This window comes from Apis florea, unplaced genomic scaffold (genome assembly GCF_048593485.1).
Source record: "Apis florea isolate Af1SG1 unplaced genomic scaffold, ASM4859348v1 contig_1789_pilon, whole genome shotgun sequence".
NCBI lineage: Eukaryota > Metazoa > Arthropoda > Insecta > Hymenoptera > Apidae > Apis > Apis florea.
Genome location: NW_028256481.1, coordinates 1,378,244 through 1,404,755, shown reverse-complemented (window position 1 = coordinate 1,404,755; position 26,512 = coordinate 1,378,244). Strand labels below are relative to the sequence as shown.

Sequence of the window (26,512 nt, the reverse complement as noted above, 5' to 3'; positions counted from 1 at the left end):
TGCATGCATGTAATGCCATTTATTTTCGAGGATTTTCGTTCACTTCGTCGATCCACAGTCATATTTATGGAATTGTCATTTGTGGCGTTTCCTTGAAATTTTCTCCAAATTTTTAATATCCAAGATTTCGACTTGATAATTTTGTTAGTTCTTTTTTTTCTAGTTTTATTGTTCTATTCTTTTAATTTCAAAAAATTTACCTCTGGGATTATTTAGTATTGAAAATAACGATGCAAATCGATAAAAATGGAAAGAGAGCGATTCCTCGTGGAAAAATAAGTGGAAAATGTGGAATGACATTTTTCGATGGGAGGTTTTGTTTTTGAGAAAATCGATTATAAAATTTTATAATGCGCCTGCATTTGAGAAATAAATTCAAAGTGTTTCTTTCAACATTTGGCTAGCGTGCTGCTTTCATCGTTTTTATTAAAACTCGATTGAATTATTAAATATAAGTGTGAAGAAACACTCGATTGATTGTGATTTTTTTATTATCTCTTAAGTGCACCGCACAAAATTTCGTAATCGATTACGTGAAAAACGAAGCATTGTCGTTCCATATTTTTCATATTTTCGACTTATTTTTACACACAGAACCATCATCCGTCGACTTGTTTTTTTTGTAATATATAATTTTCAATGTACTTGATAATCAAAATATTGTCCCTTTAAAAATTTTAATTGTATGTACAAATTGCTTTTACATTCAGTATCAATTATTATTTTCTTGAGAAATTTGATATTTTTTTTATATAGTAGTACAATAATCTACACCATATATAAAATTTTACAAATATTTTTCAATATTATTGATAATGCTTTAAATAAAAAATTTTATAAAAGTCTAAATTTGCATTGTTTAACATGATTCTTAAATTGATCCAATAAACACGATGTAAAGTAAATGTTATTAGAAGTTTATTACACAATTTCGTCGATGAAGTTACATAGTTCAATTCGTGGAGATTTAGAATCGGTTAATTATATATATTTGAAACATTTTATCTCATTGTAACATCAGTTGGAAATTGTATATACATTTAATCATATAGGATGATTCTATAATTATTATATTAGTTTGTGATTCTAAAAAACAATTTATGATGGAAAATTTTATATTATTTATAATTTTATCACTCATATTATTTATTTAAATAATAATTTCATTTCATTTAATTGTAACATTTATTTATTTTTATTTAAAATAATAAAGATTTCAATGGAAAAATAACACACGATAAATAAGCATGCACAGAATTTACAATTTGAGAAAATTTATAATTAAAAAAAGATTTTATTAGAGAATTAAATTTCGATAAAAAAAATCTGTATTGCAATTGTTAAAGTATGTTAATAATTGTGTGATAATATTATATTCACGAATTTGTAATAATAAATATCTGTATCTATTTCGTTTTTAGAAAAATTCGTTTAAGAAATACGTTCCTTATCAAATTTCTTAACAATCAATAATTATATTTTATGTTATTAATTATTGTTATGTCTTTCATTAATCATTACATTAAAAATCAAGAGTATTTAGCGAGTGATTATAAAATTTTGGCAATTTATATATCAATCTTTTTCATCTCAACAACTTAAACACTTTTCATGATAACAATAATTCATTAGCATACCATTAAAATACATGTGGTCACTGTTAATTACTCGTATAACTACTCATGTAATTTGAGCATACCATTCCTTGCATAATTCAAATGCATTCAAATGTGGTCACATTCATGACATAATTTTCACTCGAAAAATCTTCGAGATTTGGAAACACTAAAACAATAAACCAAATTATATAACCCATTCAAATATATTACTAGATAAATTATTACGACCAAAATTATTACATATCGGTCTATGAAATAATGTTAAATTTTCCAAAAGCATTTTCTAAAAATGCAGAAAATATGAATGAAATAAACCGTTTCTGCAATAATAATGAAAAATATGTATATATAAAAAAAAAAAAATCATTTTATGAATCATTGCCACTTATACAATTTCAATCTCGAACGAGAGATTTCCAACTGTGAACACCGAATATCACTTAAAAACGCTAGTTATAGAAATCGATTTGGAAATAGCAGATACGTGTAACCTATACATTTCTCGATGAAAAATCATAGGAAAGAGAAAAATAAAACGCGGAGTAGAATGGAAAAAAAAAAAAAAAAAAAAAAAGAAAAAAAATACACGAATAGAACTACAGTTGATCCCAAAAGTATCGAAGGCGCTTTGAATATTTTATATTTGATTTTTTAACATAAAATTTTTCATCCATTCTACTTTTTGATAATTGTTCGATTCGTTTATCAAAATATCTATTTCATTATTCGTTAAAAGAAATTTCGAAGAGGAGCTATTATTTTTGTCGAAATTAAAAAAAAAAAAAAAAAAAAGTTAAATTTATTCTATTTTCTATTTCTTTCTCTTAAGCGAACAATCATTGTGGAATTAAATGATAAATATGTGCATATGATAAAACATTATTTATATGTGAAATTTATCATATAATATAAATTTATTAATTTCCTATCACAATTTGTAATTCTTCATTCAAATAATCGAAATTCAGGTTCACACAAGTAGATTCATCCACCTAATTTTTTAAATATACATAGCTCAAAAAATTCATAGTAAATTATTGATAAGATAAAACATATGATATTTATTTAATTTTAAATTTATTATATATACGATATAGAAAGTATTTTCATTCAAAAATCCTTTGTACAATTGAATTATTAAATTATTCGTGTATAGATGAAAGAAAAACTTGTTTAAACCAAAGAATATATTCAAAGAATCTCTTAAAAAACTAAAATAAAGGCAAAAATTCTTATCTATGTTAAATTACGAGACGAAGAGAGAGATTTAAATTTTGTTTGAATTAAATATCGATATCGAAACGCTTCTTCTTTACAATTTGATTTTTTTTTTTTTCTTTTCTTTTTCCAATGTGACGAATAGAACGAGTTGGATACTCGGCCGATGACCGATCGTACCAACACGATCGTGAACACGAACAAAGATAATTTAATCCCTACGACAAACATTCGGTTGTGCGAATCGCGATATTAATGAACAATTAACGCGGTTCTATGGGTGTATACAGAGGCGTGGGCATACAGCTGTTGGTTGTTATCTGTCAGGGCGCAGGCAGCGCTGATCCAATAAAGCCGATCATCATTTTCGACAATTTATTATGGAGTGGATTGTGACGGGGATCGTGTAATTGGAGCCTAATTATCCCTTTCGATTAATTTTATGGAAATAATGAAAATTGATATTTATTGGGTTACATGTAGTTTTTGATCCAACGTATTTATAGCAATTTAGTATTTTTCATTGTTTATTATGTGATAAATGGTATACAAGAAGGGATATTTTGTTGGACGATTTGAATACGAGATAATGAGTTAATATGTTGCCAAAAATTAGAGAGATATAAATATATTTATCATAGAATGAACGAAAACTTTCGAAATGAGAAGTTAATATATAAATTTAATTCTAATTTTCATTGAAAGAGAATTATTTATTTTTACCGTGTTGTTATAATTATTTATATTTATATTTTACATTTAGATGCGTGTTATCAAATAATATGTATAAGTAGATTTTAAATTGCTAGCTTTTGGTGTATGATATATCCTTGTTTTTTTTTTTTTAAATATTCTGAAAAATAAAGAAGAATTAAAGAAATTAAAAACCTGTATTAAAAAAAGTACTTGGAAAAAATCTTTGAGCCAAAAAGCAGAGAAAACATTCCCCCAAAAAAGGAAAAAAAAAGTTAATTTATTAAGTTTGAGTCGATTGAGTTAATTTATTAAGAATTAATTGAAAAGCTCGAAATTGTACAATATTAGCGAAAGTATTTTCAGCCAAAAACAATTGTTGCAAAAAAAAAAAAAAAGTAAAAGTCGTTCATGGCAATTAAAATATACCTTGAACTAAGTTAAATCAATTGACGAGCTTCCACAGCTTCAAACTCAAAACTGCGAAGCATTGGTAAAAAGGATTGCTTTTTTTTTTTGTTAAAAAAAAACAATAGCTACGAAAAACATACAAACATTCAAAAAATAAAAAAATAAAAGAAAAAGAGAATTCTTTCAATTAAATTAATTATCGAACCGAGTTAAATTAATCGACGAGCTTCACAAATTCAAAATAGCAAAATTCTTTTAACAAAAAGTAATTACGGCAAAAAACCATGTATAAAACGAAAAAAAAAAAAAATGCACAAAAAAAGCTGAATGTGTACTGGATGGTATCGTTGAGTAACGCGTGATTTACATACACTTGAACCACGCTCAATTTCCTGTAGGAAATAAGTTTAGTTGGTGTGGTAGCAAACGGCTAAAATATACGGATTGGTTTATGGTTGCCTTTGAAATCGGCCCATAAATTCCCCGTGAATCACTGGTTCTCGACAGGATCGAGACCAACGCATTTTGGAATTAATCTATGAACAGTCTGAGCAATGTCAGAAATAAGACAAAAAAGGGAAAAAGTAGTAAAAAAAAGAGAAAGAAGAAGGAATAAGAAAAAGTGAAGAAAAGAAACAAGAAAGAAGAACGAAGAAGAAAAAAAATCGTGAAGAAAAAGTATTAGAAGAAATAAAAGAAGGAAAATAAGAAGAACTAAAAAAAAAAAGAAAAAGAACACGTAAAAGGAAAGAAATAACAAGAAGAAAAAGTAGAGAAAGAAAATAAAGAAGAAAAATCAGAAAAAATGAGAGGAAAAAGAAGAAGAGAAAGAAAGGAAAATCAGAAAAAACAGAAAAAGAAGAAGAACGAAGAAGAAGAATAAGAAGAAAAAGAATATGTAAGAAAGAAATATACGTAGAAGTAAAAAAAGAAAAAGGAACAGGAAGAAGAAGAAAAATGAAAGAAAAAAATAAAAGAAGAAGAAGAAGAAGAAAAAAAGACATAGAGAAAGAAGAAGAAAAAGAAGAAGAAGGGCGAAAAAGATAGATTTCTCGTGAGAATAAATTTAGTCTGGAGGAATGCCATACGTCGATCATCACGCTATAGGCCAAGTCGATCCTGCCAATCCGATTACTGACCACAAGTGGATCCTGAGCAAGCTATTATGTCACTCTGCCACCCCTGTCGACCTCTTAGCGAAGCCACCCTCCGTCTTTGACTGCGATCTAACCGCTGGAATCTGTCCGTTTACGAGCTGTCCTTTCAATGAGATTCGAGAGAGGCGGTAATTTCATGCCTTTTAGCTACTATAGAGATGGAATCATGGCTCGTGCGCCATCCCTTGCGATGAATAAATTTTTGATGAATGAGTTTCGTAAAGTGGATTCGAGCAAATACTTCTTCGATTAACAGTAAGTTGTTTTTCTTTGAATACTTTTTATTGCTTTCCTTTTCTTAGATTTCTCGGTATCTTGCATTATTATATTGCATTGAATTATTTTATTGTGATTTATATCTTATTATGCTTATTAAATCAAAATATTGGTGAATTTAATGCTAAAAGTTGCAATTAATGTATGAAATTTGTCTCTTTCTCAAGTTTTTTTAAGCTAAGTTGAGTTTCTTTGTTAAATTTTTCAATTTATAATTGATTTATAACGTAGAATAAGATAGAATATTATTTTTTTTTGTGCTGTTTATTGTATTATTAAAATAGTAAGAAAAAATAATGTAGAAAGTAATTACTTTGTGTACAATATTGAACAAAAATTTGAAATTTTTTAATTACAGTTAAATAGAATTTTCTGATAATTTTTTTTATTAATTAAAAATTAGTATTAGAAAAATTAAATAGATTTTTTCATAAATGATTTCAAATTTTTGATCGGTATTATCATTTTTTTCTTTTCTCAAATTTTTCAACGTATTTATTGTTTTAGAACAGATATCGGAAATTAAAAAAAAAAAAAAAACCAAAAATCATTTTTAAACTTCCTTTTATATTACAATATTGCTTCATATTATATTTGTTTCTTCTTGTTTAATAAAAAATGATATAGTATTTTCCAAATTGATCACAATATATCGTTTATTCAAATTTAATATCGTCGAATTATTTTTCATATTTTTCTTCGAATACATTTTATCGTTCCATACACTTAATTAAATAAACAAAAAAAAAAAATAAACACATCGTAATCCAATCAATTAAAACCTCCCAAATTTCCAAACAAATCCTAAACAAAAAAAAACAAATCGTCGAAACTTGGACAAATTTTTTTAAACAATACCAAGTCAAATCGAATTCCCTATTTTCATACAAACATTTCTCTCCGACAAACGCTACTCTTCCTATTTTTCTTCCTTTCTTTCTTTTTTTTTTTTTTTTTTTTTTCGAAAAAAATACTCTATTCGTCCATTCTTCTTTCTCATCAATCCACGAGGGGGAAAAACGAACACGGTCGACTTCGACAGAATTTTTTTCGAACAAAATTTCGATCCCCATCGAACAATATCGAAAAATGCACGCCTACAAAATTTTCGACCCTTCCACGATCGATCTCTCGATCGGGTGCAAAAGTATCGAAACCTTTTTTTTTTTTTTTTTTTTTGACGGACGAGGCCAACTAGATGGCGCTGGCTATCTGACTCGCGCAGAGTGATCGTAATTGAATTTTTTCGCCGGTCCAGGCTTTGCTCGGATTTAGCCATAAGCCAGTTATTGAGTCGTCGTTGAAAAAGCGGTGTACGGGCACGTTCATCAATTTATAATTGTCCATTATCAATATATAAAATCGGATCGCGATTCGTTCGATCCATTCCGAGATGGAAAATGTTTCTTCCAACGGACAGTTTGAATATTCTGTACTGTATGTAGTCGATGCTGTGTGACGATGATTATTTTCGATTGGAAAATAAGTCGATACGCCCGGATACATAAGATAAGATTTTTTTGTTTTATAACTTGGTGAAAGAGAAAATTTTTTGGAATATTTTTATTTCCTTGAAAATTTTAATTATATGCGTATATTATATTTTCTGGATAATCAATATCTAAGCTAAATATTTTAATTGTTGGTAATTATTGAATTAGATAATTAAATTAGAATTATTTGATTCAGGTATTTATATTGTTGATATTTATTACACTTAATTATTTAGTAATGAAAAATATTTCTTTTTGCTAATTTGTTTCTAAAGATAAAAGCAGCTATTTCAAATTAAATTGTGATATTGTATACTTACTATATAAAATATAGTAGACTATAGTACAGGATTTTGATCGTGATGTATAGAAACATGAGATCCGGGTCTAATATTTGGTTGATGTATGCGAAATATGATTCTTTTTCGAAATTTGAATTCGATTATATTGTTCAAAAAAATATTATCTCTTTTTTATATCTCTTGTATTATATCAATTATTAAAATTTCACAAATTATTTTTTTAATAACAATGATAATAAGTCTGAGAAGAAAATAAATAAAATTTTACATGCATTTTGCATAAATTACATAAATCATACATTTGATTATTTAATCACTTTATTGAATAGCAAAGGAATGGCCTATAACTTGAAAATTTGCCAAATTATTAATATTATTATAATAATTAATTAAATTCTAGAACATTATATTATGCATATCTGTAATATATTATTTATTATTTAAAGTAATATTAGCAATTGAATGAACATGCATCAATATTATGACGATGAGTGATAACACTATGATTATTAATTACTAATATCCAATATATTTAGTTATAAACACGATAGAAATTTATTTTTTTAATCTTCATAAAAATTAAACTTAAAATTACTATCGTCATAGTATTAAGAAAAAAAGCAAAAAAAAAAAAAAAAAAATAATTGTATACATTTTCATAATGACATTTTATATAATTTTATATAATATAACAAAATTATATAACAAGTTACCAATGTGCCTAAAATTTATAATATTATAATATAAATTACACATTAAATGTTATAATAGAATATTAAATGCAAATGTATAAGATATTTTAATTATTATATTATGTAACAAGAATTAGTTAATTTATTTTTCATTTACAATATCATAATTGTTATGCCTAATATCTGCCTCTAATTGCAAAATATTATCATAGAATAGCAGATTTTAATTCTTACATAATTTTCAAAATGTTTCCAATTTACAATATTACAGTTGCAAATATATCCAATATCTCTTATTACAGGAAATATATTATCAAAACCGTCCAATATGTTTACATCATATAATATATCCATACAAATAATCTTTAATACCCTTATTGCAAAATATTATAATAAAACATTTCAAATTTATACCATGTGTCAAAATCTTAAGAGAATTAATACACTTTCAATATTACAATTAACCATGCAACAATATATCTATTTCTCACCCAAATTCTTCAACTTCAGATCAATTCACATATACGATTTGATCCTATCAGCATCTACATCTACACGCAGTCAAAAGTATTGATCATCGATGAGTTTGCTTTTCAACCGAGTCTCACTTTCTCCCTTCGACATCCTTTCCCCTTTCCTGTTCCTTCTCCTTTCCATCCGCCCCTCCATCATCCATCTCACTCTCTCTCCTCTCTCTCTCGTTCCTCGAGCTCACAGAACGCCTCGCCATTGAAATTCCCGACGCTGCATATTAATGCAGGCGCATAAATCCCGTCGCTAACCACCCTCTCAGTTTACCCTCATCTCTTTCTCTTTTCCCGTCTGTATCCCTGTCTCGTTCAACCCCCACGAGGGGGGTTGATCGTTGCTTCGACGGATAATCGGGGTTTGAATACCGGCCGAAACTCTGCCTCTGTTCGAGGGAGAGCCGCAAGAAAATTCTTGGCCTCTGTTTTTCTTCGATCCACGAAGCGACACGTCCTCGTTTTCGACGATGACGAGGGGTGGTGGTGAAGCGTTAGGCAGTTTTTTCGTGGTATGGCATTTTCTCGAGCTTTTTTTTCCCCCTTTCGATCTTTTTCCAGTGAGGGATATAGATTGTAATTTGGGGTATTTGGGGTAAGGTGAAAGTTTAACGATTATGTCATTATTGCTTTTGCTTTTTTGGTTCCGGTGTTGAATGGATTATTTGTAATTTGATTTACGTGGAATTAGGGGGAATGGAAGTCTGGAAATTTTAAATCCAGTGGGATTTTACGTATTGAGTTAACTTTTAACGAAACTGAATAACGCCGGCAGGTGCATTTTATTATGTAATTCTTACTGTTTTGTTAAATTAATCTAATATAAAAAGGGGAAATAAGATAAATGTTATGATAAAGTGTTTAGATTTAGCATAATTGTATTATTATTCATTAAGAAAATGATAATTTCAGGATTTATTATTTTAAATTTATTCGCAAAAAGTTTTTAAAATGTTTTTAAAATTTTCTCGCTTTCCAGTTCGAAATTGAAATCAATTCAGTATTGATCGAGCAATTTAAAACGATATTTCATAATAAATTGTTAACAATATTATTCATTTAATGAAAAATGACCATAACTATGAATTCAATAACCAAAAAATCAAAATTAAAATCTCAAATTTTAAAATCAAAATCAAAATTAAAATGTCAAATTAGATTAAAATTTTAAATCTCAAATTATAAAATCAAAATATCAAGTTCCAAAATCAAAATCCAAATAATATCATCTTAATTATAAGTCCAAAATTAAAATTTCAATTTTTTAAAATTAAAATTTCAAATTCCAAAATTGTCACAATCGAAGTCAAAATCAAAATCAACAATATTATTCATTTAATTAAAAGTGACCATAACTATGAGTTCAATAGCCAAAAAATCAAAATTAAAGTGTCAAATTGGATTAAAATTTTAAATTTGAAATTATAGAATCAAAATATGAAAATCATTCAAAATCGAAATCCAAATTAAAATTTCAAATGAAAAAAATCAAAGTGAAAATTAACAATATTATTCATCAATCGAAAATGTGATTATTTTGTTCAACGCCTAGAAAAAAAAAAAAAAAATCAAAATTTCATGTAATAAATTCAAAAATATAGAAAATAAATTTTTTCCGAATCGAAATTAGTTTACCATCGGATCGCGATAAAATTAGAGGAATAAAATGCATCGATGTTGCTCATCGCAAATAAATTGTATAAACAATATTATTCATTGATAACTCGATTAGAACCTTTAATTACCAACGGTTGGCTAAATTGTTTTCACTGTCGCGCTTACACGGCTGCTTTCGTAAACTAACGCGAGCTCGTAAATCGATTTTACGAGCTTGTAAATGAGTTCGATGTATTTCCGATATAGACGAACGATACCCACCGATTGAAAGAGTAACTTCGAGTTACTCGTTTCCATTCAGACTTTGACAAGTCTGGGCGTTGCGAGGACAATCGTTTCTATCCAGAAACGAGAGAGTTAATATTGCTTCGCGAAAATTTGAATAAATCGATATTTTCTTACAATACGGGGTTTGAAAAGTGTATTCGTTGAATTTTGTTGGAATTTTTTTTTTTTTTTTTTTGTAATTCCAAATCTGTTTTTTTTTTCTTCCTTTTTTTTTTTTCTCAATCGTGAAAGGGAGAAAATTGAGAAATGAGATTTGTTAAATTTCAAGAGGAAATTTAAATTTTCGTATGGAAATTTATAATCCGTGTGTGACTACATTGCTCGAATTTTTGTACAGTTGAAAAGTATTTAAAAATTCATGTAGGAACCGTGTTAAGTTACGTACGTATTTTATATATAACGAACATTATTCATTGAAATATTAGTCACTTCATTAAGTTTCGTAATTTTCGTTATGCGACAATAATTTTATCAATATTTTGTAAAGTAAAATCGTATTGTTCATTTGAAAGTAATTAATTTCTACTCTGAATGTAATAATAAAAATAATGAAAATATTTATTTTATTCATTCAATTTACTACTAGATTGTGAATTTTTATGTATTTATATGTACAAAATTTAAATTTTACAAAAACGTAGAAATCTTGTACATGATATAAAAAAGCATACAAAATATTCAATATGATTATTATGATATTTAAAGTACAAGGAAAGTCTTCATACAACAATATTCTGAAAATAGGATTTAGATAAAAATTAGATAAAAATTGCGAAAATTCTTTCAACCCAACATATTGCTCGATAAATTTAACACGAATGCTTCTATCATATTGTTTTTATCGACAAGATTTCTCTAATTGGTTCTGGATATAACACGATTTCGATATAACATGGAATTAATTAACCGTGTTGATTGTATTTATATCATGCTATGTTTCATTTCGAAAATTGCGATGTTTCTTTGACGAATTTCATATCGAAATTCCATCGATCGAAAACATTTTTCCAGAGAATACGATAATTATTAAAAAATGTAACAACAAATTTATGAATTTAATTTAAAAAATTAATGATTAAGAATAAAACAATTTTTACATCGAAAAATTTGTGCTCGAACGGCGACTCTGAGGTACCACTTGGATCGATATAGCGATTCGAACGACAATATTTATTTATGTTCGATTTTTTTTAAAATATCGCTTCATGAATAGATTCCTTAAGTAGCTTTTTAAGTATAATCTTATAAAGTGTAAAATAATATACAAATCAAATGGTTAGATTTTTATCTGAAATAAAACCGTGATCGAATTATTTTCGGCGTTAGTCCGAGTTTGACATTCGTGGCGATAGAAATATTATTTTTAAAGTTTCTGAGTTTTGTAAGCATGCAATACTGTAAAATTAGTTCAAGTGTCGATGAATTTGATTTTTCGTTATTAAATAACAAAATTATTTCTATTCATTAAGAAATTGATAATAGAGAGCGATAAAAATAGAGATGTAGTTTAAGAAGATGAAAAATAAGAATAATAGACAATAAATGAGAGCACGTTATTGGGATTTCAAGGTTTGCAACGATATTTTATTGCGATATTTGCCCTGACAAACCGAGGATGCTTTTTAGTAATTACTTTATTATTAAAATATCGCACAACAATATAGATTTTTAATATTCAACAATTTAATATTCAATAAATTATCTTTCTTTATATGTAAAGATAGATAAAATATTAAAATATAAAAGTTTTATACGAAATCATTTCAAGTTAGCCAAAAAATTCACCGAACGAGAAATCGTCCGGAGAGTTGTTGCTTCGTCCGAGCTAAAAAGAAGTGCAAGATATCGTTAAAAAATTTTTTCAAAATTTATTCCCTTCTCTTTGTCGAAATTAATTTATTCAATAATGAAACAATAATAAAACAAAAAGAGATATCAAAATTCCATATTAAAATTCGGAACAAATATCTCTCCATTCTCTGAAACGCTCGAAGAAAATTCAATTCCAACCTTCTCTCTCTTTGAAACACGCGAAATTCGCGGAGCAAACCATTTTCGAACCGCCATCTTTCGAGGAGAGTCTTACAACGGAACAGATGAAAATCGAGGTATCTGGACATCGTTTGAACAGAACATATCGAATCAGGGGTAAGCAAATAAGCTGGTAATTCCTGGAATGGCCGGTTCTTCGAGCGAGAGGAGCCTCTGCCCCTTCGTAATCCGTCGCCGGCGGAAATTCAAGCGGCGGAAACGCGAAACCCACGGGGGATTTGTTTGTACACGTTACACAGCGGGCGTTGACTGTAGGTAATTGGGATTTCGTTCGCGGATATCACGATTTCTGGATTATTATCGCCGTCGGCCATGTCCAAACGGTTCCAAACGGAACGTGTCATTGGGTCGCCGTGTCGGCATGCAACCGAATCGTTCCAGATGCAATAATCGTGTTTTATCCCCGCAATTTCGCTCGAACTTGTCAACATTATGTTCGTATGTCGAATTTGATGATTTTGAGCGACGATGGAGATTGATTGGCTTTTTTTTTTTTTTTTCAATATTTATCGAAATCTTCTATAGAGAATGGACGAAACGATTGTTTTTTAATTTGTATTGACACAGAAAGGGGCTAACATTTGCACCGTTTATTTTCGTTCGTATCGTATTTGTGCGAAATAATGTATTGTTTACATTGTGGAAAGAAGTATCAAGAGACGGCACAGAGGAGGCAAGAGGGGGGTCCTTCGCTAGGATCGCCTATCCCCACTTCAGACGCTTTGTTGACAAACCTGACACCACGCGCTACATAATAGTAGAAGAGGTATAATTTGAATATTCAAGGTCGTATATAAATTATTTTCATTTACATCAGTATAATCATTTAAGACTGAGATGTTTTCGAAGCTTTTATTAATTATTTTGATATGATATTAATATATCTATAGGATGTCTTATTCATATTCACGTACAATTATTATCTTAACTACTCGAGTACAAAATTACATTTATAAATTAAACTATTGTTACAAATCATAATTAGTCTACGCATATTGATGAGAAATAAAAAAATATTTTAGAATTCTTTCGATTCTATATCTACGTCAATGCATCGAGACTATTTAGATACTGATCGTCGTTTTGGATCGGTATGTGCGACAAATATCGCGGTAGAAACGAAAATGCGTGTAAAAATAGGCCTGTAAAAATGTTCTTTCGAAATTAATCAATCAATACACTGGAAAGTATTTATTTTTAATAACGATATTAACATATGGAATGATGCTGACAATGTCGTTTTTGACAGAAGAATTTAGAGGATCCTTGAAATTGTATATTTGTTAGAAACATGGCATGGCTAGAATGTGAACATGATCTTGGAACTTGAGAGATGTTCTTATCCTACTGAAAATCAGTTTCCTGGAAATAACGGATCACGTGTCCTCTTAGCCTAGTTTTGCGAATTTTCCTTAGGTTGGGAGTGTGGTTTAGTCAGAGGACTGGTTATCGCGGTGTTATTGGCCGCTTGTGTATTCCACCTAGAAACCTGAGATCTTGCTGCATAGAGGAGAGTTCAAGAAAATCAGAATTCTATCAAAACCAGAACTCTTAAAACCATAGAACTCTTTGAACTTCTGAGCTTTAGAACTTTGTGAATTTAGTGATAAATTTTCATTAGCATATTGTCGTTTTAAAATGGAAGTTTGTTATGGATGTTTGTTGATAGCGAACTTTGTAATAAATCAATTTTATTGGAGCTAACACTGTAAGATGTATCTAATTTACAATATAATTTATAATATATAATCTATGAATATATAAAACCATTTAATATGGTATCAGAAACGTATACGAACAGTGCATGTGATTTTCAGAGGATAAAATGATTTAGTTAAAGTGAAGTCAACAAATGAAATAATTCTAAATTTCAGTGATAACTGAATGAATATAAAAATTACATAAAAATCATTATCAAAATAAAAAGATCAAGTCACAGGTGCAATTCATTATTGGATCAATAGCAATAAATAAAAACAAAGAAGCATCATTCCAATTTAAATAATATACATTTGTTGTTTTTATTTTATGAAAAATTTGATGAAAGAAATTTTGTGAGATTTTTCTTTCTTAATAATAGATGAACAATTCTAGAAAAAATAAAATTTGTATTTTATGATTATGCTTTGTGATAATTCTTTATTTTAAAACTTTTCTATGATTACTTTTGCTTTCTAATTTTTAGTATAATAAATGAGATCTGACACCTAAAATTCTCGAATTTATTTTGTTAAAATGATTATTTATTTGTAATATGTAATATCACAGTAGTCATCTGAAAAGTATTATTTTTTTTTTAGAAAATTATATATTTATATATTTATATTAGCTTCCTACTCATATTTAGAAACAATTTTGGTTTTATAGTTTTATGGAATGGCCTTGATGCTATTACTATCATCAACATAACTTTCTTTCAAAGAAGTTTTTGGCTAATGAAAAAATAACTGTGTTGAAACATCCTATTTACCTAGCCTCCAATGACTTTTCTCTGTTCCAAAGGTAAAGAAAATATTGAATGCATTTTGATGACGTCAAGAGTTACATGATGCTAACTCTGAAAGCTATTCCACAAAAACATCGTTTCTAAAATTATTTTGAAGGATGATCAAGATGTTGGCATAGTTTTCCAAGGGAAATACCTTGAAGATGACCATAGCGACATTTAGCAACAAAATATGCAGTATTTAATTTTACCACGGTCAGTTCGTGAACTTTATATGAGAATGTTACTAAATTTACAATTTGGATAAATAATTCAAGATATAATAGTTGGTTAAAAATGTAAGGTGAAAATTGTTTTGCAGGTTATGATTAATTTTGTTCTAGGCGCGCCTGTTAAGCAGGCAACCAGCCAAGTATCAAAGAACTAAATTTTGGATTTCAGAAAAGAAAAATAAACTTTTTTTTTTTGCATTTTTAACGTTATATGAAATTAAACGAAGAAAACGTTGTAAACCAATAAATTAGATTTAAATTTTTGTGCATTTATAAAAAAATTAAATGTAGAAAGATGTATAAAATATACATATGATAAAAGTTATAAAATATTCAAAGAGTACATGAGATATTTAAGGATAATTTTTATTTAAATTCTATTCATAAAAATGTAAATTGTGTTTTATGAAAATTTCAATTTGTAAAAACATTCAACAATCAAAATAATAATTATAGAGAAATTCGAGTCACTTAAACATAATTTTTCTCTTATATTTTAAGAAATAATCTCTCGAGAACTTACAAGAAAAAGTCCTATAAAGTTAGCAAATAACAAGTCTAATAACCAATTATTATTATTATTAAATATCATTTACTATTATTTTAAATTATTTTATCATTACTTTAATTTCATTTTATCGTACATAACGTATATTTTATTTAACATATTACAAGACTAAATTTGTTAACACTTCATTTTTTCCTGTTTTATGAACCGAAATATAATAATTGGCACGTTAAACTTAATTGACCGAACGAACAACTCGTTTCTTATTAACGGTAGATTCGTTCTTATTCATTAACACGATTTAACGAGAAACAACAAATAACGTTGATTTCAATGTTAACAAATAAAATTCAAATTAAAATTATCGCTACGTTTTCAACCTAATTATAGCAATATTGTTTTCGAAAATTGCACCAGTTCTTCAAAATAATTTTTTTAATAAATATTAAGAAATTATTTCTTGGAAAATCAGTCGAAAGTTTATGCTGTTCAATTTCATTGAATTCTATTTTAATATCTTGCTAAATAAAATGCCTTCAAATTTAATCTTAACTGCAAAGCATTTTTTTGCTCGCGTCTTTTTAATACTTATTCCTCTCCATCATCATCATCGATATTAAATTTTTATGAATTTTGTTTTGAATAGTTTTGTACTTTCTTTTATGTGTTTTTCTCAGAACACAAATTAAATTGATATTTTATTTCTCCATAATTTTGTTTTACTTAAATCGATACAATAACGAATGTTATCTTTCTCGTTATTGAAATTTTTATTTTGTTTCTCTTTTCTTATTTATTATTTTTTATTTTATTAAACCATATTTTATTATAATTACAATAGAATTTCGATTAACGGAATTCGATTATTGAAATTAACGAAACGTTCGATTATTCGAAGAATTTCATTGTGCAACAATAAGAATCAATTTTCAATTGTATTTCTTTCCTTTTTCTTCTTCGCTCTCTCTTTCTCCGATATTCAACCTTCTAATATTCAACCTCCTTTAGGTTATTGTTAAAACTTATAAATTATATTTTATTAGTACATTATTACATTAATTTGTATAATGTTAAAAATCTAGAAAAATAAATTTAGCAAAGAATATTAATTTATATTTTTATTTATACTTAATAATCTCTTAATTTTTATTTTTACTTTCTTTTCTTGTGTTTTTTTTTTTTATATTAAAATAACTTCTAAATTCTTTATAAAGAAATTATTTTGCAATAGTTATATATCTTTACACTATTTATTTATTTATCTTTTTTTACTTAATATCATAATTATCTTTATACATTTCATTACATTTATTTCATAATTAAGATTAATTAATGTTTAAAGAATATTATTATAATTTAAAAATAATGTAATTTTCCAATTTTAAAAAAATTTTTCCTTCAAAAATTACTTTCCAATTAAATTTGATATTATTCCACAATTCGAAAAGAAAAATGAATAAGTATATCCAGCCGGCAAATTATGCCAAGCGGAATCGAAATTTTACAACGTTTAAATCTCCTGTCCCTCTTTCATCCCCAACAGTTCTAAGTACTTTGCAAACGTTATCGCGTTGTCGACAATTCAAAGTTGCAGAATCTACTCCATGGCATAGAGTGTAGAACACACTACGTCAACGACGGAACACGTAACATTTGCAAAGCACTTGGACATCTGGATTTGTTGGAGAGTACTATAACGGTATAAGTGTTCGAGCACGAGGTGATATCCTCTCCTCTCCGCGCTTTACACCAGAATTTACTTTCACCACTACAAAAAGCCAACCCGGATGATTATCCAATTAAATATCATTCTTCAACAATTAATTCCTCATGGAAAATTTAATCCAAGATGTTAAATATAAATAATCCTTGACTAATTTAGGGATTCCTCCGTGTTGACGAGGTTTAGCAAGATGGTGGCCGGACATTTCGGAACGATTCTTCCTCCAAATTGTATTGTTTTTAACTTGAAACTTTATTAAATGTATTATGAATTTTATTATTTTCTTCCTCTCTGGGATTTTGAAGTTATGCTCGATCTTGATTTGTCTTGATTCTTTTATAATGTCAGACGATTAAATATGATGAATTCAAAGTCGATAATTTTCACAAATAGTTTGTTCATGATTCGTTCACAATTTTGTTTTATTTTTGAGAATTATTATTTCTATATGAAAATGAAGAAACTCCAATGAATATCATTGAAAATATCTTAAAATGTATCTAGATTCTCTTTTTTCTGATAGTTATTTTTAAAAAAGTTTGTTGCAAAATATTAGTTGTTTTTTAAAAAAAAAAAAGAAAAAGTGAAGTCAATTGGTTTCTATTCACAGTATATTATAAGAATGTTTTTAAAGTGAGGGTAAATTATTTATATTAAATTAGTTAAAAACTTTCATTGTAATATAATTTTTTTTATCGTAATTGTACTATAATTGATTATTAGAATATTATTAGATTAACTTTTTAATCCTATTGAATATCAAAAAAAAAAAAATAAATAAATAAAATAAATGTGAAAATTTTCAGTTTCATATTAAATACCAGAATAGAAAATTTTTCGTTGAAAAGTAAATAAATAATTCTCCCAATTTTTTATACTATAATAAATCCATCACTTCGATGATTCAATATCCACCGATATAATAAAAAAATAAATAAAATTTCGTTTATACTTTTTCGTATAATTTCACTATTCTCCACGTATATTCAGTCTCGAAACTAAAAACTGTGACAATGACGTTTTTACGATTCAACTATTCAAAGCATCAAAATAAAATTCTATTTCGCTTTGAAGGTATTTCATAAAATCGAGAAATATTATCAAATAAATAAATTTTTATTTTACATTTTACTTGTTATGCTTTTTTATTTAAAAAATTATTTTAATATTATACATCGATCCAATTATATTATATACTATATCATTATCTTATTATTTAGATATTTTTATTTGATCGTATTTTAAAACTAGATATTTTTCCATTAAATGAAATGGAATGCTTTTATTTTCTACTTTTATTACATTTGAATTTAAATATATATCCAAAATTTATCCACTAAAAAAATTTCTTTACCTAACAACAAATTTATTTTATTTGAATTAATCATTTCTTTCTTTATATTTTATATAAAATTCGATTATACATTCATAATTTTATTTCTCGATATTAATCGATTATTTTTTCAATTATCAACTAATTATTCCTCAAGTAAAATTCATCTTTAAAACATCTTTCGTATATTATTCAAATTATTCATCATTCGTCTCAATTACCTTCATTATTTATTAATTTCTTATTTGTTCACTGACCAACGAGACAAGTTCAACAAGCAAAATTTTCACCACGATTCATCCCACGAAGCCAACAACTAGATAATCGGTATCGAATAAAAGGGGACACGGTTAAAATCACGACTTCTCGACCGTGTTCGATAATCGATTCCTCTTAATCGTCGTCGAGAATACGTTCGTCGCGATATCAACGTCGTTTCCAGTTCCGGTTCTCAATATCGGTAGTTACTGGTTTCCAAACTTCGCGAATTCCCTCTCGATCCACTGTCCTCTCGCATTCAGATTGACCCTATAAACCGTTCGCCCGGAAGAATACGTTTCACAAGTCGAATTTACGTCGACGGCCAATTAGATCGACGATTTTTCAACGTGTCTGCCTTTTTTACCAACCATTTCTTCGCTCTGATTTTTTGCAGAACAACGTATTATATCGTGTCGCACATTGCGATATATTGAATTCGAGGTTTACTATTTTTGTATAAATAAACATTTTAGATAATTTTTTGATGGTTGTCGATTAATTTTCATTTTTGTTAACCCTCAGTTGCTGTGGTGAAATCGAAATTGAGAAAATTCGTAATTTCGTGTAAATAACTATTTGATAAGTTTTTAATAAATAAGTATTTAACGAGGTATCTTTTTAATTTTAATTTTCAGTTAAGTTTTAACTGTAGATACGTTGAAATTGAATTATGTTTATTTTATTAAATATTTAACATGTATTATGTACGTAATCTTTTTTAATCTTACTCGAAATGTAATAATATTAATCTTCGTTGGAGATTAATTACACAAATAAAAAATAAAAATCAATGGTATTTTATGTTACAATAAGTTTAGACTCAATACTTTATTGAGATGTTTTCAATTATTATTAATCTAATATTGTGTTTATTTATTGATCTATTTATGCATTCTTTTTATTTTTTAAATACTTAAATTTCGTAAATATTTTTCTACAAATGTGACGAAAGTATTTTTAATTCTTGAAATTAGATTGTCATAATGTTAATTTGTATATATATATAAGCATATTTAAATATTATTTTACTTTATAGTATTGAACAAATTATTAGATTAATATTCCTGGAAAAAATCCATACTTTTCAAATTCTTCTGGACACAAAAAAGAGTTATTAATCAAGCAAATGATTATTTTGCTTAAATTATTCACCATTATCTTGATTAATCATTGATATTGAATGAATCGAGTGCATTATTTGTTTATAATAAATGAAACGATTTTGTGTTAAAAATACTTTAAGATGATTAAAGATATATGTTTCTAGTAATTATAATTCCATAATTATAATTAATAATACAGAGAATCAAAGATCTTTCCACAGTTTGTTTTTTAAGAAACATTTATTTCCAAGTATTTAAAGATCTATGATAATTAAACGTATCACTTTGATAAATTATGAGAGATTTTCAATGAAAATTATTTATCTACGAAATTAACTAATTTAAGAGAAAATTGTGGCACTGGGGAAAATATTGATTAATTAAATATCCTATATCTTTAAATATATGAAATTTCGCAACTGTTATGGAGATAACTAATTAAGTGATTGATTTTCAAACTGAAGTGGTTCTTTTATTCGTATCTGTGCATGGAAAATTTCATATTATATATTTAAATTAAAATATTTTGATATTTTGATAAAATGAAATCATTGATTAAACGATCCGGATATAAATACAAAATTTAATCGTGAAATTATTCAAAATTATATTAAATACCATTACTTATTATTTGATAATTATTTATTACTGCCAGAAAATCGCGATTTTTTAAAAGATATTTTTTCGCGAATTTTATTAATAAAAATATTTTTACATCAAAATAGGATAACTATAATATAAATTTTGCAACGATACAATTCTCTTGGATTAAATCGAGACACTGAGACCTTTCATATCGGATGATTTTATTAGAAAACGAATTAAACAATTCTTATCCTAACTTATATGATATTCAGAAATATGAAATGTAAAAGAAACTCATGTTAATATGAATTTTATTATTTTGGATAATAATTATGGATGAATAAAAAACCTACTTGAAACGAAATAAGTAAAAACGGACAAAAATTTAATGCGTTTAAATTTTAAACTTTGTAAAAAATCCAATAAAAAAATTAATTGATATATTTTTTAAAGTAAAAATTAAATATTAAAAAACAAAGTCATATACATATATTGTTTTTTTTTCCATTATTTTTAATACGATAAAAAAATATATTTTATTGATGACAAATAAAAAACTTATTTATATAACCCCAAAATAGAAACTTTGAAGAAGAATCTTGAAAAAGTAAACTGATATATTTTAGAATTAAATAAAATTAAATGTTAAAAAAAAATGTACAATGAATCTCTATATCCGTCCACTCCTATATTTCTTAAATCCAAACATATTTTATTATAAATCCAAAATTTTTTATTGCATGATTCAATTTCTGCCATTACGAGATTAAATTTTTTCAAATTTTATTTATTTGAGTCCTGATTCGAAGCTAAATTTATTATTACTTTTTTCTTCTAATTAATTATTTTAGTAATCATTGACAAAATTGATTCTATGTACGTTTAATTCTTCATGAAAAAAGATAGGTTCTACGTAATATATATAGAATGTAGATTGTTAATTCCATTAGTATTCGTAATAAATACTCGTTTAATACTTACGTAAAAATCTTAGACGTTGCTAATTAAGGCAGCTGGTCCACGATGTGTTCACAAGAATAAATAAGATCGTCCTCAGCCAAGCTTCAGAACAGAGAAGCTACTTCGAACGATGATCATGGAAATGGCCTCACGAGTTGTAAGCACGTACAGCGCATCAACCTGTAAATTATAGGAATATATTTAAAAATCTATTAAAATGTTTGAAAAGTTTATACGCAAAGATTGTAATACGATTTTTTATATAAATTATAATAAAAGTACTATAGATTTCAAATTGTATTTATTTTGAAATTTTGAAATATAAATTAATTGTTCAGATTTTTATCATATTTTTAAAAAATATTTTTAATATTTTCTGGAGAAGTGTGATCAATAAAGTAAGTTTTATTTGAAGTTTTGAGAATTTATAATATTTGCCAGATTTATTTAAAAAATTTTTTTAACATATATTTTGAAACCAGAGATACAAAATTAGTATTTCAACTAAATTTTCTTAGAGAAAATTTTTTTTTTTAAAGAAAAAAATTATTTTGGATTAATTGTGTACAATAAAAAAGTATTTTTTCGTAATTTTTTTTGTAAAAAGAATATTAAAAAACGTATTAAAATTGTATTTATAATTTAATCATTTAATAACTAATTGAAAATTATCTATATACAATATCAGATATGAAAGGATTAATAAAAACAATATTAATTTTAGAATATATCTCGATTAATTTTTAGTTTCTTTAATGAATATTACCTTTAAAATTTATAATATCAGTATAATTTATAATTACAAAATATTATTGCTATTTATTATTGTGACAGTTATGAACTATCCAATATTCTAGATTATTAATGATGTAATATTTGAGATATACATTGGCGAGTTTCGAAAGGTGGATTATTACAGGATTTAGACTGGTAGTTGCTTTCAAATGTAATCCACGTCCTTCTAAAACTGGATTTCAACGTTTCCCTGAAATTATAGCTAGCTTCGCCAGGGATATAATGATACGTCATTAGACCTTCTCGAAACGAAATCGTGTGTATCCAGAAGTTTTGAATAAAGTGAAATATACTTGAAGCTAATCAACTGGAAGTGTTGTTCATTATATTTAAATTAATATTTTTAACTATTGAAGATGATCAAATGTTGGAATGAAGTAAATAAATATAATAAATGCATATCAATTATATATTCAAATGTAAAATTTTAATTCAATTTTTTTTTTATTTATCTTCAAAAAAAAAAGGAAAAAAAGGAAAAAGAAACGAAAGACAAAAATAAATTAAACTATTTCTCTTCAATGTATTTATGATCAATTTTTTTAACTTTCTTCAAAAGATTCAGAGAAGTTAAAATATTTCAACACATTTCATAGAAAATGTAAAAATATTATAAAATGTTATTTTAACTCTTTTAAAATCAAGTTTTCAGAGGTTGTATGAACGTAATGTTTTTTTCATTAATGGATAATATGGATTTTCTGTAATGAAAAAATATTTTTCCACGATGTAAAGAGATAATACAATAAAGCTTAACATCTTTATTAGAAGCAGAATATATTTATTTATTCTCTTCACATTTTACGTAAGATTACATACAGATTTTTATGCAACTGAAACAAGTTCAGATATTCCATTAATATATAAAAAATATGTCATGTTTTTCAATATATGTCATATATAAATACTATTTGCAAAATATTAATAATTTTATTTTGCGTAAATTTAATTATATAAAATTGTAACAAATTGCTATTTTTCATCAGAAAAAATTGAGTTGAAAAAAAAGATCTCCAAGATACATATTGTATTCCTTCTAGAAATAAACTATTCAAAATTTTTCCAACTTTCGATATTATACACATAATCAAAAATTTTATTTGGCATATGGTTAAATTCGTTTACAACGAATTTTAATTAATATCAAACGAAAAATATCCATTAATGTAACACTTTCATTTAGGTTGTTTGTACAAAATATACGAAATTTATGTAATATAAAAAATATGTATTTGTAGAAAAATCAGCAATCTACTAATTAAAATATTATATTGCGCATGCGTAACACCGAGTGTAAAGAACAGTACACTTATCATAACATAACCAAAAAATTTTATTCGACCTATGGTTAAAATTGTTAATAATTATCATGCGTAAATAAAATTAATTAAATCAAACAAAGAATATGCATCAACATAATCATTTACGTTGTTTATATAAAATATATAAAATCTGTATAATATAAAAAAAAACATATATTTGCAGAAAAATCCGCAATCTATTAATAGCCAACTAAAGTATTTTATTGCGCATGCGCAACATTCGGCACGAAGAATAACATATCTTCCATCTTTATCAATAGCCCATTAATCACGAATATCTCTATCTTTTTTCAATTCTTTCTGCCTCGAGCAAAGCTCGTAGAAACCATTGTTACAACAAACGGCGTTAAGTAAAACATTTTAATACAAATCTCGTTATCGCTAGCAATTTTGCTTTAGTGTCCACGATCTCATTCGATCTCTCGTGAATCCTGTCTTATTTCCAATGGTATCATAAGCTCGTAAACTTCGTGTCTTAATTTGCATTAATTATTACATAGCCACGATTATACGGTTCGTTGAGCTTGTTCGTTCAATTATGCTGATGATCGAGATGATTCTCACGAGAATTGCGTGATCCTCATTGAAATTTTATGCAAGTTAAATTATTTGTATCCACGTGTACCGGGTGTTTCGATATACACGTTCTGATATAAAAAAAAAAAAAAAAAAAAAAGGAAACGAAACTTTAGATTTTTCAGAGATACTTTTATTGAACAGAGTAATATCATAAGGATTGTTCGTGAGTAAATTTTGTGTACGAAAAATTTTATGAATAGTTACAGTTTTGATCGTTTATTAACGATCAAAAATGTATCAGTTATTTGTTTATCCGAGGTTTTGGCTTGCCTCAAAAATTGAACGATTTAAAAGATAAAGCGAGATGATTATTTCATCTCCATCACACTGTCACTTATTCTACCTTCATTTCGCTTCTTGCAATGAAAACTTCAATTCCTTGCAATTTGATAAATATTTTTGTTACAAATATTGAACAATATTGATGATATTAAAAAAATTGACATATTATAATTTTTAATAAAAAATAAATTATATACAAATTTCTGAATCTCCTTTATTAGAATTTCTGCATTTAATTGTGTAAGCACAAGGAGAGATCATTGAAAGAAACGAGCATGAATAACTCATTTATATAACTGTAAGATCAAAAAGAGAAATAATACTTAATAATACTTGAAATGAAGTTTTTGAAAAAATTTTATACCAAGAGTGTCTCAAGTGTCATTATTGTATCATCGTTATTTTTATCGAAAATTTCGCGGGCAGAATACCATCCACTCTGAAGAAATTCTTCAACCCCCTAGGAACCATTGAACGTCATATTGGCTTCCGGTTGAAAATTTTTCCGCGACTCTTTCCAATTTCCATCCAACCGGAATATTTCGTCAACGAGACGACAGTTTCCATTGAAATTTATCGGCGAGGAATTGTTTCACCGTTCGTGAAAAGTCAAAATTAAATCAGATTTGGCCGCGAAAGCCGTATGACCCGTTTCCCTTAGAAAACGTTCCATCAATATCCATTTTTTGAATTTTCATTCACCCGTTAATTCGAGCCCGTGATAAATCTTTCTCAAAGTTAATAGCAATTTCTGGGAATAAAGTTTGTTAAAAATTAAAAAATTAAAAATGCTTTAAAAGATTAATCGATTATATATAACCTTATTATTATTATTTGTATCATAATTTTTATTATTGTTCATTAATTTTTTAAGATAAATATTTATTATCGTTTTAGTCTTTAAGAATATTTTAAATTCTTTTAAAAGGTAAATTTTTTTAAATAGTTATTTTTAATAGTTTAATATTTATATAAGTATTTATAGTAGTATTTTAGTACTTAAATACTTTTTAATAGTGATAAATGCAAACCATAAGATAACAATATTTATATATTTCATATTCTATTTCTTTTTTTTTTTTTTTCAGTTTATAAAATATGATATTGTTGTAGATGCAAATGAATCATTTTATAATAAACCATTATTAAATTATAAATAAGAATAAAATTATCGTTTTATTACAATTTATATTAATATGATTTTTATATCGTTGATAAACTGATTGAATATTTTTATTTTCATTAATTTCATTAACAATGTTGTAAATATTTGTTTCGAATTATATAATAAAACATGTAAAACTAACAAATGTTTTATAATTAACGACATTTTAAATCTCTCACTAATTATTTCTAAAATTATTATATGATACAAATTTACAAATTCTCCTTCGAAAATTATATATTATAAAATTTGTTAATATTAAAGATTCTCTAATGTCCAATAGAAAATCGTTCTCTTCTCTTTGTCTTTACTAATTATTCGACAATATGGAATTTAATATTTTAAATATTATATTATATTATAATATATATTTTAATGCGAAAAATAAAGATAACACAATAGTTTAACAAAATAAAATCCAATGGTTTTTGTTTATAATTTTTTAATTTAAAGAAGTTTCATAAAGGTATATTTTTTTTAAAAATATTTTTTCGATTTGAATATTTTTAAAATCTCTTACACTTGTTCTGAGCTACAACACGAGATATAAAAAATATAATAATAAAAAGAAATTAAAAATGGAACGTTACAAATGATTGAAATTTCTGATCAAGCATTTTCTTTCTCGCACTATCGTTTCATCCAACTCAATTATTGATGAATAAATTTTAACCGACATTTCTCTGTATTAATTTTTACGTTTGTTTTGTTCTTTCAAAATAATCTCACAAATATATTTTTACAATTACTTCTTTAACATCGTACCTGTCCAATATCAATTTCAAATCGATATACAGATTTGAATAATAAAATGTTTGGATAATAGAAATTCTATT

The 26,512-nt window shown here is 26.2% G+C and overlaps 1 protein-coding gene across 6 annotated transcripts in view; it reads right to left on the bottom strand.

The window, feature by feature from the left end:
- Positions 1-26,512, bottom strand: part of mub (poly(rC)-binding protein mub) — a 373,736-nt gene that overhangs the window by 203,826 nt on the left and 143,398 nt on the right. For all 6 annotated transcript variants that reach the window (XM_086910401.1, XM_086910357.1, XM_086910393.1 and 3 more), the window contains one exon: positions 21,555-21,713. The gene's annotated coding sequence lies outside the window, so the exon portion shown is untranslated. The remainder of the gene's footprint in view (positions 1-21,554; positions 21,714-26,512) is intronic.